Source organism: Numenius arquata, chromosome 3, assembly GCF_964106895.1.
Source record: "Numenius arquata chromosome 3, bNumArq3.hap1.1, whole genome shotgun sequence".
Taxonomy (NCBI): Eukaryota; Metazoa; Chordata; class Aves; order Charadriiformes; family Scolopacidae; genus Numenius; species Numenius arquata.
Window position 1 is genome coordinate 74,992,136 of NC_133578.1, and position 19,567 is coordinate 75,011,702.

Here is a 19,567-nt window from a genome sequence, read left to right on the forward strand (position 1 = left end):
CTCTCACATAAACACCTCTGCAAGCCTTTAAGAAGCGTTTCAAATTAGTCTTGACACCCTCTAGGGTTTTGCAGCTCTCGTAAAGGCGTTAGGTTATGAAAGCAGGAAAAGAACCAGCACAGAAAGCTCTTTTCTGCTTGCTTTTCCCAGCAGCATCTCTAAGAGGGGGTGGGCCGAGCAGAAAAACCTTATATTTTGTACAGGAAGGAAATGGGTCATCAACCATCAACCTTTAGATATAGAAATGAGTAAAGAAAATTTCACAAGTGAGCGTTTGGGGAAAACAGAGAAATTAAAGGCACTCCATTTTCCCAATGCCGTAACTGTTGGCCACTTCTGAAAATGTACTTTGATGAAGCATTAATTCATTCCTGCGTTACAGCTCCTGTATTCTAATCTGGACACCTTGTTATTAACTCAGAGATAAGTGCAGACAGATAGATCTCCCTTGAATGCTCATGAATAGATAGCTCCTGATGGGTTGATCTTTCTGTCTCATGAACATTAGCCATCTGAAATAGTTCATTCAATTCCCTCATCCCAACCCTCCCAAAAAAGCTCTCCAGCACTTTCAGTGGAAGCCAGTGCTCTGTCAAAACAGAGAACCACCTTCTTTTTTATTTATTTTTTGCTGGTTTTGTAGTTGGACTGCAATCAAGTGGGGTCCCTTGTGCAAGGAAGGAGTACCTCCTCCTGTGAGTTTGTAGTGGTGTGCATGTTTCTGCCTGCCTGCGTGATGGTCTGAAACTATAACTAGCTGTGGAGAGGTAATTCCCTGCCTGTGAAGCAAATTCTAGCCATGTTTAAGCTGAAGGGAATGCTCCTCATGTTTCTTTTTCTCCTGAGAGTTCGATATAACCTCTCTTGACCCAGACAGCGAGATTGGGTATTTGGGACTTTCGCCAGGCTGTGTCTACTGGGATGGCTGTGTTTTGGGGTGTGATCCTATTTTCAAGGAAAGGAATCAAAGGCTAAGAAGAATGGATTTTTGAGCTAGCTTCCATTTAGACCTTGAATAAATAGAAGCTTTTTCTTCCTCTCTCTTAGCTCCTTCACAAGGATATGGTAACAGGTACTCTCTGGCTTCCTCTGCCTTTTCTGATTACTTTTACTGGTTTTCTACTCCAGCCAGGCACTGAACAGTGAGTCAAGCCATTCTCCCCCGTTGTTCCTCAGTTTCCTGGGAAACCTCTGGGCATCCACAGTTAAACTTGACCTTCAGCTTTGCTAGGATGAGCCAACCATCAGAAAGCACCTTCTGTAGTTTCACAGAGAAACCATCACCGAATAGGGAAATATCAAATAGCTTCATCCTTCATTCTAAATGAAAAGCACTAGTGGATGCCCACCATCTCCCATGAGTTCAGAAGGTGTTCACAGATCAAAAGATAAGGCTAGTGGCACCTGATTACAACCTCAAGTAAAAAACGTGAGTTTTTTGGAGGTGGAGGAACTGTATCTTTTCCAAGCTTTTTATCTCCTGGTTCCTGGCAATCACTGAAAGACTGACACCATTCCTAATCATGTGCCACTGTTCCCCTGGTGCTGGTGGACAGGAGGGATGCCAACCCATGGAGCCCTTTCAAGCTGTATTTTAAGCCCAAGCAGCAGAAGCAAACAATATTTAATTCAGAGACGGTTGGTACAGAAAAACATCTCAGTAAAGACGTATGCTGTGTAGGACGTAGGACTTTACTGAGCTCGAGAACATAAGGGGAAAAAAAATATCCTCTTTCCTTTAGCCCAGAGATTCCCAAGCTGTGGGTGTTACGGTACACCTACCTCTGACAACCTTTCCCAAGCAGCTGTCTATAGAAATTAGTGCCTGCAGAAAACTGCAAGGAGGGGTATCTTGAGCATGGTCGCACCAGATTGTCTCATGACTTCTTTGCACTACATTGTTGGTTCACGTCCATCTGTTGTTTCTTGCCTCATCTTTCATCTAGCGAAAAGGACTTGGCAACATGGCCTAGGGATAAGACCTTCATCTTGAGGCTAGGGAAGAGATGAAAGCTACCTGTAACGAAAGGCACAAGCAGAAGTTAAAGGTGTTGTCAGTTTGAAATGTTATCAGAAAAAGAACTGAATTAATTCATCCTCTGCCACATTGCTGTTACAGGGTAACTAGAATCATAGAATGGTTTAGGTTGGAAGGGACCTTAAAGATCATCGAGTTCCAACCCCCTGCCATGGGCAGGGACACCTCCCACTAGAGCAGGTTGCTCAAAGCCCCATCTAGCCTGGCCTTGAACACCTCCTGGGATGGGGCAGCCACAGCTTCTCTGGGAAACCTGTTCCAGTGTCTCACCACCCTCACAGTAAAGAATTTCTTCCTAATACCTAGTCTAAATCTCCCCTCTTTCAGTTTAAAAACTAGTGCTTTGGCTTTTTCTCCATCAGCTATTGGAGCATGCTGGTGATTTTCTCTGATGGTTTCTCTAACTTCTTTGCTAAAATCTGGAAAAAAATTCATCCTACCTTTAAAGACTGCATTTCTTGATGAAGTGTTTCTGGAGCTGTCTGATCAATACTCCATGCTCTAGCCTCTCCCCTGAAATGCGTTAATGAATGAGTAACAGAATGGGAAATTCATGTAACAGGGTTTTTCTAATGTGTGCAGTCACTTACCTTCATGTACCCAGTGCAGCAAAGCACTTAAGCACATTATTGCCTGTAAGAACATGAGCATGTGTGCATCTCAGCATAGGTGAAGATTGATTGATGATATTAATAATGTCAAATTATATTCCTCTTTTCTTTAATACTCTTGGGTTATTTTACAGATAATAAGTATGAGACAGATGGGTGCAATGAGTCTTAGGATGTTTTAATTTTGTCTAATTCTTTGCTTCTATTGTATTCTATTGTTTCCAAGAGGAGATACTTGGTAAATTTAGGCTTATGACACTGAATTAACCTTGGTGGCAATTCCTCAGAGACTACCAGAAATTGTTTTGACACATTGAGAAGACACATTGCTGAAAGAAGGTGACCTCCACAATCATGTCTCCTGAGAAATTAACAAAATAATTTGGTTATCATTTTGAGGTAATCAGCCCTCTGTGGTGTTGACCTATATTTTTTTGGTTTCTTGTTCAGGCTTTGATCAACAACAAGAACTCCAGATCATTTCTAACTGAGGTCTGACAATAGATGGACATGGTGCTTGATCACAGAGTGTGTAGTCCTCAGCCAGGGTAGTATCTATGTGCTTATTGTACATGATTCAGCTCTTGCTCTTGGTTCTTCTCTGGAGGAGCCTGACGTCTGAATTCTTGTTTGGTTGTCTCAGGAGAAAAAACAAGAAGTGAAAAGGTCATAGAGACTTGACTTCTCCTGCTCCCCCAAAAGGTCAGGCATAATGATGGGACTGTATAAGGAAAAAACTGACCTTCTTTTGCCTTCCCTACTAGAAATGTGGAAAACCAGAAAATTTATGAGTTTTGAAACTGTCCTGGGAAGATACTTGCCCAGTAACGATACAGTTGTGTGGACTCGGTGGATGTACATTGAGCAGGATGTCGCTGACATGCTGTGTGTCTGTGGGAAAACACTTGCCACCAGCAATGGCAAGGAACTGATGCTTGACCCCTTCAATAGACCCTACGTCTCATATCAGATAGATGACAGTGGCTTTGAAATTCTTTGAATTTGTAAGGTAAAAGACACAAAGAGTAAGGGTCAGGTTTTCATGAGTATTTAAAAAGATGTCTTGGCAGGTTTATGAATGAACAAAACCAGCTTATGATCTTTAAATGTAGTGAAAGGAAATGTAAGCTAAACAGTAACCTAATTTTCTGTGTTCCTACCTGTATCACAAAATCCTGTTTTTCAAAGGCATTCAGGTACAGGAATAGCATCATGCAAAGGGAAGTAAGGCAGTGGGACATAAAAGCTAGAGCACACACTCTTGCGGCCTGGGGGGACCAAAGGGTAAAATTAAGATCCCTTTGCTTTGGCAGGATTTAGGATATGCAGAGCATGCCCAGGCTTCCTCTGACCTTAGCCGAAGATATGAGAAGGTGGGACATACAGATAGAAGCCAAAGATGTGTTTAATACTTCAGTAACTAATTCCCCAAGTTGATGCTACGTTCATAGAGGAAATGTTGTTGGTTTTGGTGCAGAAATCAGAAGTCATTCAAGACAAGAAATTCATCAGAGAAGGATGTAAACAATATCCATCTTTCTTTAACTGAAAAACAAAGTTGATGAAAAAGATCACAGAATGGGTTAAATATTTAAATATGAATTGTCTCTTCCACCTCCCCTCCAAAATTTCCAGAGTATGGAGCTGTGGAGGTTTTACTTTTGCTTTTTTACCTGTCCGGCTAATTAATACCTGCCAGTTTACTTTTCCCACTGTTACTATTTTTGGACTAGTATTCTTTTGGAGAAAAAAAAAAAAAAAGGAAGAAAAGGGAGAGAGAGGAGGAGAAAGATAAAAAGAAAAAAAAAAAAGGTTGAATGTCATCTCCTCTGATGAAAAAAAATGCGCATCTGACATTAATTCAAATATTAAATCTGTTCAAAAGTTCCCCACATTTTTTTCCCCTTATTTAAATCATTGTATGCTTTTTAAGTCATGCTCTGCATGATGAGCATTCTATTCATTTTCTCCATAGCAACTTGTTTGTATGCGTTCCTGCTTTTTTTTTTTTTTTTCCCTTAGGTACTCTTGCTCACTGAAGGAAGTCTGTCAGTGACCAACTTGATGAAGTGGCTTTATAGGTAGTGTTAAACCCAGGGGTGAGGCTATGGATCAATGTTTGCAATAAACAGCACATGTGAGAAAGTCCTTGATACTCAGTGACAAAGGAAGTTTCTAAAAAAATTAGTGACAAAGGGAGTTTCTCAAGTTTTATTGTTGTTTTTGTGGGTTTTTTTCAAAGCCAGGATGTATTCAGTCTTTCTAGGCTGAGGTTGAGCCAGATGCTTTTCCTTGTAGGCACCCTGACAGATTACAAGTGGGGTTGGAACCGCTGCTGCAGGGCAGTGGAGCTCATCAACATATTGCTGCCAACAGTACTTGAGTGCTTCTCCATCTTTCCAGCTGATCATCTCTAAATGAACAGTAACAATCCAGGGTTGAGTTCACAGTCTCGATTTGTGGGCATGAACCAAGAATTCATCACTGGTTGAGTTGTATTTTTCTACTAAAGAAGAAGTAGCCAAGACCAGAAAAGAACAATTAATATTGATATATCTGGATGCTCAGGCAGAAATAAAACCAGCATCTGAGCCAAGCCATATGTGACCCTAGAGTAAATCAGAGAAACAAGAAAACAAGAAACTCACATGAGAGCCCCATGCCTTGCTGGTGTGCCAGCCCATGTCAAGCTGCTGAGCTTTGCGGCAGGTCTGACAGGTCCACAGATGCAAGATAATCTGGGCTATACAAATGCTGTGCACAGAAGGGAATCTCTGACACCAACCTTCTTTCCTCTTCCAGTCGGATAGGTATTCAACTCGTGCATCTCCCTGTTGTGATGGTGGACGCATAAGAATGACATCTAATGTTTAAAGACCTGTAACATGTAGGACCTTGTAGGTCAAGTGTGGAATCAGGACAGGTCTGGGGTATGCTTCAATTTATTTTCTGTGTTTATAACTTGACTTCCAAAACTCCAAGAGGTCTGAAGCAGATCAACATTATAGAGCTTTCCCAAAATCTTTTCCACAGCTACATTTAGCAGTTCTCACTGTCAGGGGCATTATTGCCATTATTACAGGAATGTTTTGCAACTACAGCAGGAGGACAAGCACTTTAGCATATCTGGATACCAGACTGGTGACACCTCTGTGGCCAGGTAGTGAAGATTGACCTCATCTCATACGTTCAGGGTGGTATTCATCCAACTTACTTTTAGGGATGGGATTTGTCCCACTGTTTGTGGGTTTCCACAGGGGAAGTGACTACTGAACAATTCATCCCAGGCTCTCTTTCTTCTCATATGAGTCAGTGGCACTGATGAAATTCAGGACAAGATATGTTTCACCCTAAAGAAGGTGCCTCTCTCGGGTTCGATGAATCATATCCCTACCCTCACTGAATGCATTGACTAATTCTCCATTACTACAATGGGCATCTGATGGAAATACTAAACATGGGCAGCTAAAATTAGAAGGGTGAATCCCAGACAAGTTGTCTACAAGTCAGCTAACGGAAATACTTGCAAACTGTTCCTCTACAGGTGCATCTCAGGGTGTGATTAATCCCATCCCATGAGAAATCTCTAAATTAGGTGATTGACTACCTAATGAAAGTGTCCATCTGCCTTAGCACTGGCTAGAAGGCTTAGTCTTAGACAACCAGGGTTTAATTGGACCCTGAAACATGTATCATCATACACCTTTGTTTGGAAAACTATATCTCCTAGGAGTGATGGTGCTAAAACCTCAATGTCTAGTTCTAGCAATATTTTTCTACAGATTCTTCAACAGGAAAAGTATCCAGCTAGGTCTTTACGGTACTAAAACTCAACCAGGAGACGGTAGGGCACACACTCTGGACTTCACAGACGTTCATAATCACAGGGACTTTGCAAAGATGAAGGGCAGCATCCAGGGACCACTGCCCCATGGTGCTAGGCACTGTACAAATACTATGCCATCAGGATGGAGTTTGTCCTCTCCTTTATTTTCCACAGTCTGTCTTGGAGAAAGCAGGCTTGTTTACATTCATTCATACACTTTCCTGTCTGGGACAAAAAAAAAGAAAAAAAAGAAAAAAAAAAAACCCAAACCCTTCCACACTTGTTATTAAAGGCTTTTTGCAATGTTACTATCCCCACAGCAGGAACACAGACCCAAACTCATTGACTTCCTACAGGCCAGAAAACACCTTGTGGTTATTACCACTTTGCACCAGATTCCTGCCACTGACCTTGATGGGAAAACTCCTTAACCCACTTACTAAATCCCCAAGTCATCTTGAAGTCAGAGAGTAACAGTTAATAAAGCCCTTGCCAAGTTTCACATCGTTTTTAGCTGACCTGTATTTTGACTTGTTACATGATTCTTAGTGTAAGAAAAACCCATGGGTAACACTCCTAATGCTGAGCGCTGTGAGATGGCACTGGAGAATAAGACTGAATTGTAGTCCTGTCCCTGATTTACACCCGTATAAGTTCAAAGGAAGGGGCGGGAGGGAGAAAGAAAGAGGGAAAGACAGAGAAAAGGCCAGAGTGAGAGGGAGGGAAGGAGGGAAGGGAGGGAAGGAGGAAGGGAGGAAGGGAGGAAGGGAGGAAGGGAGGAAGGAAGGAAGGAAGGAAGGAAGGAAGGAAGGAAGGGAGGGAGGAAGGGAGGGAGGAAGGGAGGGAGAGAGGAAGGGAGGGAGGATTCAGCCTTTTCAGCAATAGGCTCATTATTTCTGATTTCCTCGGAGCAAGATCAGTTGAGAGGGGGAATGGGATGAGTTATGCACTTGTCTTGGTATTTGTAGCACAGGGGACACTGAAATCATTCATTTTAGGGAACAAGTGACATATGGAATCACAGAATCACGGTATGGTTGAGAGAAGGGACCTCTAGAAGTCATCTGCTCCAATCCCCCTGCTCAAGCAGGGCCACCTAGACCCAGGACCATATCCAGGTGTCATTTGAATGTCTCCAAGGATGGAAACTTCACAAACTCCCTAGGCAGCCTGTGGCAGTCCTCAGTCACCCTAACAAAAGTGTTTCCTGATGTTCAGAAGGAACCTCTTGTGTTTCAGTTTGTGCCCATTGCCTCTGGTCCTGGCACTGGGAATCACTGAAAAGAGCCTGGCTCTATTTTCTTTGCACCCTCCCTTTGGGTATTTATATCCATTAATAAGATCCCACTGAAGTTTCTCTTCTCGAGTCTGAATAGTCCCAGCTCTCTCCGCCTTTCCTTATTGGAAGTCCTTTCATCATCTTCAAGGCTCCATGGACTCTCTCCAGTCTGTCTTGTACTGGGAAGCGCAGAACTGGACACAGCACTTCAGGTGCGCTCATCAGCTAATGGCCTAGAACTCAAGCTCTTCCTAGAAATAGTGTAACACAAATACCATCATCAAGCTTTCATATAGCACGTTTTGCTTCCCCCTCAAAGCACCTTTGCAGAGGAAGCCAGCATCCACCTCCCAGTTTGCCAAAGGGAAAACCAGCAAGGAAGTGACATTCCCCAAATCAGTTGCAGAACAAGCTCTTGAACACGGGATTTTTCAGGTTCTACTAGCCCACCTTATCTCCCCTGAGCTGGCAGGGCCCCAGGTGACAGGGCCTGTGAATCCTAGTCAGACTGTAGCGCGTGCCCAATGGTTTGCTACCCAAACCTACAGTCATTCCTCTGAGCTTTGTTCGCATGGGAGAGAACTGATAAGTTCAGTGAATATAAGCAGGAAGGTTAGCACCGAAATACGAGCTGGCTCTCTGAAGACCCTTGGGTGAAAGCTGATATGGAAATGTACGTTATCATTGCTGTTACACCCTGGATCACCAGCTCTATCTGTCCATAAGGAATGGTCTCTGGTTCAGGCTGTTTTTCCTCAGGCTGGAAGTGAAGCATCTAAATAATCTGTGTCGAAAAGTGTTGCAGTAGGTAAACAGGTAAATACAGGAGAGCTCACTTTGCAGATGCTGTCTGGAGAGTAAACAGAGGCATTTTAAGTGTTTCAGTTAGATAGAATCATCTGCATAAGTGCAAGAATAAGGCCAGACCTTAAATACTGACTCGAAGTACTTTTTTTTTTCTTTTTTTTTTTTTTTTTTAATATTTTGCCCAAACTGAAATTTGCTGTCGGTGTCATAGCTATACTCTACTCCTCACTCTTGGTGCAGCGGTGAGAGCACTGCTAGTTTTGCACTCACAGTGACACAATTGCTAATGCTGCTACCTGGCATTTCCATGCTCCCAGGCTCCGCTGAACTGACAGTGTTGGAAAGGCTGCGGGAAAGAGAAAGAAGAAAGTTGACAGCTCCTTAAAAGCCTTGTATGGACAGGACACTGCTTGACATAATGCTGTTCCAAAATCAGTCACTTGGACTTAATTTGCAAGACTTGCAAGAAGCTGCTTGTTGCCTGGATTTTGCTGCAGAAGGTGGTTTGATTCGTTACCTCTGGGTTTAACGTCCTGAGGAAAGCTGGGCAGATGCCATCAGTAAAAAACAGGATGGTTGCAGGGCTTAGCTTCAACCAAGAGAGGAATTAGAGCTGAAGAACAGAAATGTGTCTAAGGAGGATCTGGCTGCGTTATTTGCAACTGCAAATGCACATAGACAGATACACAGGGAGAAAAAAAAAAACACTTTTTGTGGCTGAATATAAGACCACCAGCAAACCATGCCTAGGTAGATTTCAGTGTTCTTGGTTTGTAGAGTCCCTTAAAAAAAATAAAAGTATAATTTTGTTTGTTGGGGGTTTTTTTTTGTTTGTTTTTGGTTTTGGTTTTGTTTTTTCTAAAGGCTCTTGTTTGTTTGTCCTTGTTCTTTAAATGGCCCCACTTAAATATCCAGGGATCTGTGATCTTCCTTCTGAGAGCCGCTTTCTGCTCTGTGGCTGAGTGCAGGATGCTTGTCCCACCATTTAACCACCTGAGCATGAAGAGTCATTTCGCAACAGGGTAAGGGTCATCAAGCAAATCATCCTCTGGAGTTTCAGCCTTCCCCTGTCCACTAGAGAGTCCAGCTGTGATGAGACACTTAAGGACAATCCACAGGTGAGGCAAGTCCTGTGCTAAATGACCCATCACAACACCGTAATCTGAATTTGAGGCCCCAGTTCTCTCCAGTGTAGTCGGTGCATATTCTGACTGCTGAAGCTCCCCAAAGATCATATCTTATCTGATGAGGGAGGTGATTTAATCTCCCTGCCCTGTGTAGAAGAGCAGCCAGTCATGGCTACTACATGACACAAGTGATGGCATGAGGAGTTCTCGCTATAAAAATAGGTGCTCTTTGTTGAATATGCTGTTCTTCCTCTGATACAAACCATGGCTTCTCCCCCGCACTCCTTTAGGGATGCTTCCCTCTAGGAAGATTGCAACTTTCCCTGTGTCTTATTAATCTTCTACTCCCCAGCCTGCAGAGATGTCTGAACAGGTTGTAGACAGCCAAGGGATGGAGCTTCTAGCAATGACGATGAAGAGATACCTGTTGTTGGATGGGGACCAATATGGAAGTGGGAAACAGGAAAGGCTTTTGCAGTGGTTTGGGAAACCCTTTTGATTGCTGTTTCCCAAAGCAACTCTTGGGAAGTTAATTTCTCAAATTAGCGCCTGGGAAGCTTTGGGATCAGTCCAGGCATGGCTGAGAGACCAACATGAGTTGAGGACTGGCGACACCAGGGCAACAAAAAAAAAGATAAAAGCATTTGAATAGGAAACCCTCAGAGCTGGAGGGTTTCCTACTGAAGGAGATAAGATATCAGTGAGCAGTCAGGGTAACTACCTACCCTTGCATAAAGGGATGTTGTAATGTTGACCCGGATCAATTCCTCTGGCCACGTAATGAGAATGGAAATGGATGCCCAGGGCACAGCAGAGGAAGCGTTAAACCGAGGGTGGCTACATGCTAGAGGAAATTTCAGAAGTAATCAGTGCCAAATAATGCAGAGCTGTCTGCTGGCCCTGCAGGAGGGCAGAGAGATGACCCTGGGTTTGCTCAGGAGGAGGATGGTGGTCTCCCTGGGCAGTGAGCGGCTCTGGACGGGAGAAACCTGAATCTATCTGGATCACCCCTGCGTCAGCAAGAAGCAACAGACACCCTCTGCAGGACACATCTCCCTTCAGGGTCTCTGCCAGAGGGCAGATGAGATCACCCCCTCATTTCTCAGAGTAGCAACTGCTGATTCAAAATTCTAATATTTTGTAGTCCCCCATCCTCTGCCTGTCAGTGTGTAAAGATGCCGACCCTCAGCAGTGCAAAGCAGCAGTAAATCATCTGCGTGGGAGAAGTCTGGGAGGGAACACCGAACTTTGTGGGGCAGAAAGCACATGTGGGCAACGAGGGGAAATTAAAAGTGCTCCCTGCCTTGCTGCTGCCTTCACCAACTTGCAGGGACCTCTCTCCCCTCGGGTATTTTCCCCGCTCAGGAAATACTGAGGTCAATAATTCACTTGTGTATCTTGCCATGCCAAATAAGCACTTCTGAAACCACACAGCAAATGGCTCGTGCTACATCGATGTCAGGATCTGGAAGCGGGAGGCAAGAAAAAAGCTGGGACCTTCAGGCAACTGTCTTCTCCATAGTTTGGGAGTGATTAAACTGCACATTTAATTGCTTTGATATATATTTGTTTTACATGAATGCAAGATCCAGCTAATCTAATTGGCTTATTCACTCCAAAGTTGCTAACAATGGACCCTAAACTGTACATAAATGACCATTAAATTATTAGCTATCAGAAAGATCTGCAATTGGATTTTGAATGTGAAATAAAATGAGGGCTCAGAGAAGCAATTATTATTTTTTATTTTTGTATTTTTTTAAGCAGCCTTATTATCTCTGCAAAAGCCTTGCTCGGGAGACAAGCTTTCCCATTAGAAAATCAATAACGGAGCTGCTGTGATAGCAGCAGTAACCTGTCTAGTTTCAATTAGTGCTTGGGAGAGGCTGATCCTCTTCCCTGAGCCTGTCACTTGTTAACACCAGTGGAATTTTGTGCATATTTATTGTCTGAAGAAGTTTGAATCCTTGGCAGTAAAAATCTGGGGCCTGATGATTTTTTTTTTTATTTAATTTTTTTTATTTTTATTTTTCACTGACACCAGCTGGTGTTGCAGTGGTCCACAAACACACAGCTGATGGTTGTGGGCAGAGATGGTAAAATCTTTGAGGTGCTTTGTCCTGGTCTTTTATTTTCCCTTGGGCAACGATAGTGATAGGATGACCTGCATGCAACTCCATCATTTTTTTGTCCCTGTTTTCTTGGACTGCTAAAGATCCCTGAGACCATGGAAGACTTTAAAGGTTTTTATGGGAAATAGGTCAGTAAGGATGTGAGGGTTGTAGTCTCTGCTCTCACAATTTGACCAAAACCTCTGTTGCATCTTGACAGAAGACTGAGTGATCTTTTGGGTTTGTGCTCAGATTTTAAAATTAATTATTTATAGAGGACCTAAAACACTGAGGACTTGATATGAGATGGAAAGCTGGTTTCTACAGTCAAAACACAGGATCCTGAGATATTGTCTTCAGTTCTGGTCACCTTTTAGTTGGCCAGCTCCATCTAATCTGCCTTCCTGGACTCATCTGAAGGTGGAAAGGACTACCATGAAGATCAGAATGGAAATCCATGTTTGTGGACTATTTGATAAGGCAACACAGCAAGCAGCAGAGGAAGAAGGGAGATAAGACCCCTCATGGGGACACAAGGTCAGCCAGGTGTATCACAGGCACCATTTTGTGGGATCTTAATGTAATTTTTCTTTTCTTACCTCCTTGACAAGCTCTGCCGGTTTTCTAAGGCTGACTGCCCTTCAGGATACCAGATTATGTTGTGCTCTTGGTCTCCTTTCACAGATTGTCCCACTGGCTGCCCCTTATCCCAAGCTCCACTGGTGCAACCCTCAACTGGTCCACATTATAGCTATTATCTCACCACAGTTTTATACTCAAGCTTCGTTTTTGTTTCCCTCCCCAAAGACCTAGAAAGGGTGTTGCAAGAAAAGGGCTCTGTCCATGCTGCATGGGAAAATGAGCTTTGTCTTCAAGTCGAGACTGCTTCTCACACGTCAACCTTTCAAAGTGTGAGCAGTCACCCATGGCCCTGCTGTGCTTTAGACAGTGTCCCCAGTTGTGCCTGTGACAATCTCTGCTGGATCACTGCAAAATTCATGGGTAGTCAGGGCAGCCCTCAGAAAGATATGGAAACACTGCTCATCTGCCCTTTGTTCAGTAGAAAACGGGAGGATTTTATACTTGTAACAAGAGCATACCTTTGTTTTGATCAGCAAAGTGAGTAAACCCAGGTTGGAACAGATCCACTGCAGGAGATGCTGCCTTTTCAGATGTCTCTTCTTGGCACTTTAAAGAAGAAATGAACCCAAAGCAGAACTGTGCAGTAACAACTATGTAAGGGAGAGGCAGGATCCATCTTACCTGCCCAAAATGACACTGGCTACAGGCAGAGGTTTGATCTAAGCTCTTTCGAGAGTGACAGAGAGAGATCAGTTCTTCCTGATAGTGATTCAGCCCATATCAACAGGGCAGGTGGAAGAGTCACCCTTCAGAAGAGGTCAGCTTCTTCCCGTTGACAAAAGAGGGTCCCCTGGTGAGTAGTTTTCATGAGATATCTAGATTTTCAGATACTTAAAGTTCAGTAAAGAATTCCATGGTTGGTAGCTTATTCAAAACTTTGGCTCTGTGCTTCTCTATGCATAAGAAAAATCAAAGCTTTCCTCTCACTGTCATGTGTTACCACTTGGTGGTTGGCATGAAAGTTTCCTATCCTCCAGTGCCCCTCACCGAACAGATGTTTGTGAGAAAGGCGTATCAATATCCTTTCACAGAAAGTTTAAAAGTAGAGTTCTGACAAGATTAATTTCCTACTTCAGACAATGACTCCTCTATTAGAGATTCTTGAATCCTTAATTATTGATCTGCATTATTAATGAACACTGCGGGATTCAAGAATTCACGTTGGAATAATGCATACCCCTAAAGTTACAATGTGTCTGACAATTAGAGAAACCTACAATATTCATTAAAGTATAGAAGTTAGCACTGAATTTATGACTGGCTGCATTTTTCAACCCACTAGATGTTAATTTTCTCTGATTTCAGGCAATTTCAGAGAAGTTTCTTTATTACATGCCATCTTGATCTGTTAGTAACTTAAGACTTAGAATCGTGACTAGGACTGTTATTCTGAAGTCCAGGTCTGCATTTCCAGCTCCCCAGACACAGAGTTGCTTATTTTTGAGACTTGCTATAAGCCAGTCAAAAATTTGCAGCTAAAAGAAAAGGTAGATTCCAAACTGACAGAAACTCCATGTGAGTTTTTGACAAGGAAGTTGATTTCTTTTTTCATCTGCAGAAAAACAAATAAACAAACAAAATCAAAACATTTCACTCTGATTTTCTTCTAAAAAAAAAAAAAAAAGATGTTTCCTCTTTATTTTTATTTTCTTTTAATTTGAACTGATGTTCCATTTAGATTTTTTTTCTACTGTGCTGAGGGAAACACATTATAAAGCTTGAAAACAACATGAAGAAATTCATTGTGGGTGGAAGACAACATTCATTTAAACTGAGATATGCTGGGCTTGTTAGTCTGCTTGTTTGTTTTCCATTTTCAGTTAGCCGATTTTATTCTTTTTTTTTTTTTTTTTTAGTTTCATTTCAGATCTGCCTCCAACTTATTTATTTATTTGCTTACCTTTGCAGAATTGGCAACAAAATGAAAAACCTGTTATTCTCACATCTCAGTTTAGCAAATAGCACGCCACTATCTGTGCCTAGGGGGGTGGTCCAGAAATTGCTCTAGATCTCCAGATAACATTTTAATATAATTGAGAATAAGTAATGTACATAATAGAAATAACAATAGAGCAATACTAATAATAGGGCAGATTTAAGCAGTTGGGGATTAGTGGTGCTCGCTGTGTTTTCCACACTGGGTGGGAATGAATGAAAGCCCAACCCAATGCCTTTCCCCTGTCTCCTCTTCTAAAATCTCCACCTTGAGTGAAAAGCAGGTTTTGGTTACTGGTCCCACCTTAACATATCTCTACCCCTCTCAGACCTAGCAGTGGTTCACCTTGGAGTACCCAGCCTTTGCTGAATGCTGGTCGCTGATGTCATTATTGTCTCCAAGTCTGGAGCACAGACCATGAGATGCTGCTCTTCCAGTGAAGCGGAGGGAAGCTGCTCTGCCAGCCAAGCAAGGAGCAGCTGCTGCTGAGCTTGTCTCAGCTGTGGGATCGCAGTGCCCTGAACCTGACTTGATGCACTTGTAAACGATTTTCAATCTATCTCAGCTACTACTGGGTTGCAACAACCAGGTCATGGCTAATGTACGTTAGGCAGAGATGATCCTAATGTTGGAAAAGAATTTCACTCACTGTCGGGCAAACAGGCATGAGTCTGTAAGTCTTGCGGACATAGAGTGAACCATTTCTTGGGCTTCTACTGCATCACGACCATTGACTGACAACCTTCTTGGCTGAGCTGAACCTCTGAAGTTCAACCAGAGGAACCTCAGTTATGCAAAACCAGCTCAGCACCAGTAAAGACAAATGAGCAGGAAGTCTGGACTTTGTTTTCTGCTAGAACTGGGGACAGAGCATGATGTTAAGGTGGATGTCCTTCAAATGCATGCAGACATGTCTTCTGGATGATACCTTTCTATTCTGATTTTTGGGAAAAAGACTATTCAGAACTGACTTCTTGAACTCTATGCTGCAAATACATCAAATCCAGTTAGTGCTGGAGCTGAGTTTTGATTAGAAACAGGGTAGTTTGGTAGGCTGAACGCGTTTCTTCTGGAGTGGTGCCTGCAGGGCTACAGCAGCACCTTCTGCAACTTCATTTGTCTGTGCTACCGTGCCTGACAAACAACAGCATCTTTACTTAACTAAAAAACAGGCTTCATCACAGCATCTATGCATGCTTCCCCTCAGCAAGAATAACAAGGGAGTTTAACAGAAGTAATAATCCCTTTTTCCTCCTTCCGTCTGGGCAGGAGATGTAACTGGCTTAGTCTGATTTGGATATGTTTTTTGTTTGTTTTCCATTTTTGTGTTTCTTTTCTTTGATCAAGAAGCTAGAGATGGTTAGGACCAGAAGACAGACTGTTGAGCAAGAGTTTTAGTCCCTTTTACATTAGCTAATTATGCAACTGCCAGCTTGTTTGTAAACTTTTTGGTACAGGGTCACGCTCTTGCAGAGACTCTTCCAACCATCCCTGTCTTGAGTGTTGACAGTCTCAGCCTGGCAGAGGGAATCAGCTGTGGCCCTGCCAGTGTGGCTTTGAACCAGCTTATCACTAACCAATTTGGCTTTTTCCCTGTGGTTTTCTGCACTGGAGACATTTCCACTACGTCCCCAATACTTTGTGTGTGTTTCACAGTTATATTTAGCTTGAAAGTATGTGACTCAACAGGTAAGAAAGATTCCTCTTTGCAGATATACACTATTCTCATGAAGAGAGACACTGAAAATTGGTATAAAACCTATTGTTCCAAATTCTTAGGGAAATTGCCAAAAAAAACCAAACCAGTTTTGTGGTATAGTGTTGTGCTTATTGAAAATTTCTTATGAGCTCGGGCTGATTTGGGTTGTCATCTGATTTAGTGATCACCCCTTCCTTTTAAAAGACAGCTTTTCACAAGTAAATGCCAGAGCCAGAGGTTTCTCCTTCTGCATATAAGAAGGGCTGTGTGAGATCTCAGCTACCTGTAGCCAGAAGGCTTCGCACTTTCTGTACTGGAGACACATGCAGATATCCTTTTTAATAAGCACCGGTGAATTTGCTCTTCTTGCATTTGTCTAAATCTGTGCCAAGGGAGAGACATCCACGCTGGAAAATGGGGAAGGTGCACAAGTCTAAGACTAAACTCATCATCACCTCCCAGCTCTGCAGGGCTTATATGTCAATATGAGCCTATTTGCCCAAAGGTGAGGTCATGCTCATGTGCACACGTGGGACCGTTGTTACTACAAGGCCACCGAAGTCATTGAAGAGCCATCTGCTCTTCTGTCTTCATCACCATCTTCATCGGTGACCAACAGGTTATGGCCAACACTGTATGGGCTCTGAGCCATCCTGGGGGAAGGCAGTAAATCCAGGAGACAAGTTGTGTTATTAAAATCCCGAGCTACTGTATGATTTTCTGTCCTGCCTATGACCTCCTTCAGCAGAGCTTCAAGGAAGGCAGAGCAGAAAGAAGGTCTTTGCCTCAAACCATTTACAGTGAGCAGTGTTTGATACCATTGACTGGCTTCCACACTTTGTCATGCATGTAAAAAAGTTACAATTGTGCCATTGGACCAAATATTTTAGCGACATCAGGAAAGGCACAGTGAATTCCAAGAGTTTTCCATGCAGCTTGAAGGAAATCAGCTCACTAAGCAAAAAGAAACCAGATTCAGGAAAGTAACATGCAGCTCTACTGAGTAGGTTGTTCTCAGTCTCTTCAAATTATTTCAAGTCATTCCTACACTCCTGTGAAGTTGCTGATTTTGTGAGTTTTAACATCCCTGGAGATCCTTATTCCCATTTCACCAATCATTTTACAAGCTCCTGGGCTTCCTCTGGCAGTGTTGCTTTGGATACAGTGATAAAGTCTGGAGGAGTTGAAGGAAAACTGGGGTGGTGCTTGGGACAAAACATCCAGACACGAGTGTGCCCATGTGCCTACACAACGGTAGTGCAGAAAACTAAGTCTGTGCCTGCCAAAGGTATGTGAAAGGTTTGTGTCCCCCTTGATATGGGGGATATTTCTCACCCCCTGCTCCAAATAAAGAAATTAAAGTGAAGTTTACTCTGGGGTTTTTTGTGGCTTCAGCACCAATGGATACCTCAGCACGGGCTTCAGCCTGTTCTCTTGACCCCAAATTCACATCAGTTAATCTGATCCCCATCTTCAGGTACTCTCTGTAGTCCTGTGAGACTTTTGTGTGGTAAGGAATGGGACGACAGGAAAGGAAAGTAGCAATATCTGACTGCAAATGTGGGGCTTGATGTAAAAGCACCCTTACTGGAAAAAACAAACAAACAAGCAAGCAAACACAGTTCATTATATATACTAATGGGCCTCTGAATAGCATAGCCTTCTTTGAAAGAAATGCAGAAAACAAACATCACATATGAAGAGGGAAAGGACAAATGCAATCAGCACGTGGTCTTTTAGGTTGTGTTGCCAAGTCTGATGAAGGTGAGGCAGGATTGGGCTTGTGCTGGAAATGGCCCCAGGGTCATCTGGTCCATCCCCATGCTTCTGGACCACGATTGTTCTCTCTGTCTTAATCTCCTTAGACCCGTGCTTTCCAAAGCAGATAAGCAGCTTTTCCCTGCATAAATGGCACATCAGTGGTTCTTATGTGCCTCTCGGATTGCCTTCCAAATTTTCCAGCAGCCTCCAAAGGCTGCATCTAAACCCAAAACACCTCTCTAACCCGAGGGAGAGATGGTTTCTAGAGTCCGTGGTCTCTCTTGGGTGGGGTGGGAAATGTTGGGAAGAGGGTGAAGGTCCTTGAGTGCAAATGGTCTTGGTTTCCATTAAAGTACATAAGCAAAATAATGAATTATGTTTCACTCAAACTGCATCAGTTGCATTCATTTCAAGAGGTACAGTGGGCACAAAACTTGAGGGCCATTCAAAATAAAAAAGAAAAGGAAAAAAATAGAAAAGAAAAACCCACACAACAGTTGTGTTGCTTGTGTATTTTGAGCTTAATATTACTCGACTGTGTCCCTTAAGCTTATTTAAACATTTAATTTTGTTCTCTTGTTCTGTCCCCAAGTACATATGGATTTCACAGAGGTTTACGTTTAACAGGACAGCAGAAAGTTCCTCGTAATTGAAACAGGCTTTATGCACAAGTCACGATGTTATGTTCCACACTCAGAGGGAGAAAAACATGTTCTTTCTGTCTGAAGTGACTTATTTTCAGATTAAAGGAAACAGCTGTGAGAAGGGAGAAAAGTCTTCCCTAGAAGAACACCAAGAAGAAAGCAGTTGCTGAACTCCGTTCAAAGGGAATAATCTTAAAACTTTAGGATGGTGACACAGAGAAAGCCAAGAAGGGCTCATGCAGCATCGTGGCATCTTCTCTTGGGAAGAGGAGGGCAAAAAATTCGATCATTGTAATGGTTCTCACAACTGCTTATGGTCAAAGTGAGCCTGGGAAAGTCTGAGTTCAGTCACCTCCTTCACCATAGACTTCCCATATGACCTGGGGCAAAGCATTTATTTGCCGTGTGCTGCCATTCTCATGGAATCATAGAATGGTTCATGTTGGAAGGGACCTTAAAGATCATCGAGTTCCAACGCCCCTGCCATGGGCAGGAACACTCTCTTGCTAGTGTGGGATGTAGAAACTGCCTTGCTCTAGAGAGGTGTTGTGAGACTGAAGACTGGTGGTGGTGGCACTGCTAATAAAACAAGGTGCTGCCCAATGTGAACAGACAGTCTCTGCCATGAAAGCCCCAGAAAAATCAATGAGGGGAGCAGGCAAATTGTAAAATAGCACATTGTCATCAAAAAGTAAAGTAGATGACAGGTCACTGCATTTAGAAATAGCATTTCGCCTGCAGAAGTTTTGAACTTTGCCGGAAGCCTCTGCAGCGTATTTATGAACACATGTAGCATCAAGGAGTGAATTCTACCCTGGTACTCAATGGCTCAACAGCCAGGCTTGTCCCAACTGATCCCAGTGATTTATGGCAGGAGACAGTGATAAGCTGTTTGATAAATGTCTTCTCCATTATCATAAACTGACGTGTTCCAGCATACATTATAATTACATCTGAGAGAAAAAAAACCCACAAACACAAAGGTTATGGGGCTGAGTTTGGGAAAATGTTTTATTTAGTCTTAAGTTCTTAATTATTTTTTCCCCCCTTATTCAGGATTAATCCCACCTTCTGTTGAAGGACTTC